The sequence below is a fragment of the Diachasma alloeum genome, unplaced genomic scaffold (assembly GCF_001412515.2).
Source record: "Diachasma alloeum isolate Michigan unplaced genomic scaffold, Dall2.0 Dall_scaffold_00207, whole genome shotgun sequence".
NCBI lineage: Eukaryota > Metazoa > Arthropoda > Insecta > Hymenoptera > Braconidae > Diachasma > Diachasma alloeum.
Window position 1 is genome coordinate 210,492 of NW_021680372.1, and position 4,703 is coordinate 215,194.

Sequence of the window (4,703 nt, forward strand, 5' to 3'; positions counted from 1 at the left end):
CTCGCTGAACTGTAGGGTGTAACTGACTCTAATTTAACTCTAAGTTTTCAAATCTTGGGGCTGAAACCCCTCCCTACTCCTTCGCACAGGATGCTCGCGCAGTTGCTTACTGTTAGGGGTAGAGGTGGAGGTACGTGAGGTCACGTCTCTTGGAGGAAGGGACTCATGGGCCCGACATCGACGGACCGGGCAGGGGCCACACGTGTTTGGGATTAACCTTCGCTAGAGCCACTTTATAGCACCTCGGGTTTTTCCCGAAGCAACTATAAAGTAGAATTTTCGGTCTTCTGGGTAAAAACCCAACAAAAAATAGATTTTATTTATGACAGACAGTGAAGTGTCGGATTTGAAATAAAATGTGCGCCAGAGGATTTTTTCTTTATGGTTCATTTTCCCAACGACCGTTCTGACCCTCTTCCCGTGTGCCGCCCGGATTTTTCCCATCGCCCTTTCGAATTTTCCCCCATTTTATAATTTTCGTAAAAATCTACTTTTTTTTATTTGAATAAACCGCCAAACTACACTAACGCCGCGCCTAGGAACTTAGTCGCGACGTCACATATTTGTGATGTCTTGACGCTGATTTTCATGGTTGGTAGCATTGATCAGCCATCTTTGTCAGCGATATTCAAATTAATATTGAAAATTAATTAAATAACGTAAAATCTTTAAATACTGAGAAAATTCGAGAATGAAAGGACAATGAACAAGGGACGAAAAACAACTTCGCAGGCGTGAGAAAAACTGTTGCCGGAAATAATAAATGTCAAGTACTTGAGTTTACTTCGTAAATTTATAGCTCTCCAAAATTCCTCACAACAATACTTTTCTTGAAATTCTGAAATTTAGAAGAAAAATAAACTCAACAGTCACGGTCGTAAAATTGTTAAATCTCGGTTCTGAGATATTTAGAAAGTCTCTCTGATTCACGTGTTCCACACGTGTTGAATGTTGAGTTCTCCTTTGTTCATTGTATCGCGGAGCTGACGGGCCTGAGACCCCTCAAGAAGGAAAACTGTTGACGTCACACGGTCCCCTTTCTCCCTCTTTCGCTTCCCGATTTCTTTTTTAAGTTACCCCTTTTCCCTTTCCGTCGGGCCAAGATTGCGCGCGCAACTTTTGGTCTAGTGGGGGTGTATGGACCCAACCCTTAGATTTTTAGTTTAAGTTAGAGACAGTCCCATCGTGGCTGTTGTTCCGACAACTGTTCCAGCTTCTCTCTTCGATTAGTTTTTCTTAANTCTTTTAAGTTACCCCTCTTCCCTTTACTCCGGGCCAAGATTGCGCGCGCAACTTTTGGTCTAGTGGGGGTGTATGGACCCAACCCTTAGATGTTTAGTTTAAGATAGAGTGAGTTGGAGGAGAAATGGTGCTTGCCTCTTCTAGAGTGAAAGGATATAACCACATTGAACAGAAGAAGAAGATAGAGTGAGTCCCATCGTGGCTGTTGTTCCGACAACTTTTCCAGCTTCTCTCTTCGATTAGTTTTTCTTCAAGTTTCTATAAAAGTTTTATCAAGTGCATTTGTCTACCAAAGTTTTCAAGTTAAAATCAGAAGTTTGAAATAAATAGTGTTAATGTGCTCTCCTAGCACTGGTGTTTTTTATTTATTCTNAAACCTTCAACCCATTTATTCAAAAAATGAACGAGTCAACATCGATGGAGTCCTCATCAGAGGTTTAGCGGCTAACGGATCCACATTTCGAAGTTTGGCGCTCGTTATTTCAAAAAGGCGCCACTGTCCTCCTAGTAACATTGATAGGACATAACAAATATGTTATAACAAATATGTTATGTCCTATCAATGTTACTAGGAGGACAGTGGCGCCTTTTTGAAATAACGAGCGCCAAACTTCGAAATGTGGATCCGTTAGCCGCTAAACCTCTGATGAGGACTCCATCGATGTTGACTCGTTCATTTTTTGGATAAATGGGTTGAAGGTTTATTCCAGAATAAATCAAAATACCAGTGCTTAGGAGAGCACATTAACACTATTTATTTCAAACTTCTGATTTTAACTTGAAAACATTGGTAGACAAATACACTTGATAAAACTTTTATAGAAACTTGAAGAAAAACTAATCGAAGAGAGAAGCTGGAAAAGTTGTCGAAACAACAGCCACGATGGGACTGACTTTACCTTAAACTTAAATTTAGGGGTTGGATCCACTGATCTCTATATAACTGGATAGCTGATCCCTATGCTCCCACCACTCTCAAAGTGAGGCGAATTGAAGTGTCAGCCAGCGCTGCCGTATAGTAGCTCAGGTACTAAAGATGACGTCAGTGCGCATGCGCGCCGCAGTGGGGGCCACGTGCTCGGAAAATTGCCGTGGAAACATTCTCCGTCCCAAATTGTAAATAATAATTGAAAAAGGTAAAATTAGTATAGTATACTCAATCAATAAATTCCGATCAGTCTAGGTGTATTATAGTTTAATAAATACAAACAAATTTCGAACGAATAAATTCAGTTGAATATTTATTTTGAGTTTCCCAATTTCCTGAATACATTAATTTCCTTAAAGTAGCTCATCAGTAGGCTACAAGTTCATACTGACCACACTATAGATGTCGAGATTTTCATTTATTAAATTTTTCCATTAAATTACGTGAGAAAATTTATAAAAAATTCATACACAATGAGCATCATTTAAATTACATTTTTCAACATATTATTTTCTTTTCAAACATCTCCGTTTTATAAATAAATAATGGATATTGTTTAAAAAACGGTCATTCATGTTGAATCATGTGTCAAAAAATTTCTTGATTTTTTTTCATATTTTGAATCAAAAATTCCGATTTCAATCTTGCTCTACAACAAAGTTATGGACTTTGACATAAGACAGTGGGTTAAATCCTGATTTTTCAAAATTGATTTTTTGAAAAAATTAAAACGTCAATTAAATCTAGCAAAAAATGACGGTTAAAAAAATCTAATAGCATTCTTTGGCGATTCTTTTCTAGTTTTTAAAAATTCAATTTTTTCAATTATTAACGATTATACAATTCATTAATAATACAATATTAATAACAATTGTACTAATTTCGACATTCCTCCATGCTTCGGCTTCCTTTCGCGTTTATAGACAATGTCAGTTTTCACTGATTATTAACAAAAGTTCGTCTGTTATTCTGGATGTCCTACACGGTAAAATATCCTATAATATTTCCCAATGCTCTCGGTAAATTTACCACTGCCGCACTACCTGCAGTTGACACGGACATGCGCACTAGAGAGAATCTTAGTTCGCTGACTACTATCCGGAGGCGCTGCGTACCTCTCTAATAAACTCACTGGCTGCCATAGGGATCGGCTATCCAGTTATACATATAGAGATCAGTGGTTGGGTCCCTACACCCCCACTAGAGCAAAAGTCGCGCACGCAATCTTGACTCAGTGGAAAGGGAAGAGGGATAACTCGAAAAAGAAATCGGAAAACGAAAAAAGGGAGAAAGGGGAACGTGTGACGTCAACAGTTTTCAATCTTGGGCGGTCAGGCCCTTCAGCCCCCCGCGATACAATGAACAAAGGAGAACTCAACACGTGTGGACCACTTGAAACAGAACACTTTCCAAATATTCCAAAACCGAGATGTTACGATTTTACGACCATGACCGTCGAGTTTATCTCTTATAAAAAATTTATAAAAAATCATATCATATTGCATATCTCTTTGAATTTTGGGTTTTCANCCCTTCTTCCCCTTTTTTCATTTCCCCGCTTTTCCTTGAGTTTCACTTTTCCCTCTCCCCTGGGCCGGGATTGCGCGCGCAACTTTTGGTCCGTTGGGGTTGCGGACCCAACACTTGGAGTTAAGTTTAAGTCTAAGTCAGTTCCATCGTGGAAATTGGTGGTGAAGCCTTCAGCTTCCAGCTTCTCTCTTCAAATAGTTTTTCAGTAGAGTTTTTCTAGAGTTTATTAAATTCATTTTTTGTATTGCAAAGTTTNCAAAACCGAGATTTTACGATTTTACGACCATGACCGTCGAGTTTATCTCTTATAAAAAATTTATAAAAAATCATATCATATTGCATATCTCTTTGAATTTTGGGTTTTCAAGAAAAGTATCATTCTGATAAATCTTGGGAGAACTATAAACTGAGAATTCAACTCAAGTACTTGACATTTACGATTTCCGGCAACAGTTTTTCTCGCATCTGTAGACTTATTTTCTGTGTCCCTTGTTCATGGTCCTTTCATTCTAGCATTTCTTTACATTCTCAAATTTCAGGTGTTATNAGTGCTCATCAGAGCTTTGGCGGCAAACGAATCTACAGTCAAAAATTGGCGCTCTAAAATTTATTGGCGCTACTGTCCTCCTAGTTACTTCGGTAAGACATAACACAGATGGTTATGTTCTAGCAATGTTACTAGGAGGACAGTGGCGCCTTTTTGAAATAACGAGCGCCAAACTTCGAAATGTGAATCCGTTAGCCGCTAAACCTCTGATGAGGACTCCATCGATGTTGACTCGTTCATTTTTTGAATAAATGGGTTGAAGGTGTATTCCAGAATAAATCAAAACACTAGTGCTTAGGAGAGCACATTAACACTATTTATTTCAAACTTCTAATTTAAACTTGAAATCTTTGGTAGACAAATACACTTGATAAAACTTTTATGGAAAACTTTAAGAAAAACTAATCGAAGAGAGAAGCTGGAACAGTTGTCGGAACAACAGCCACGATGGGACTG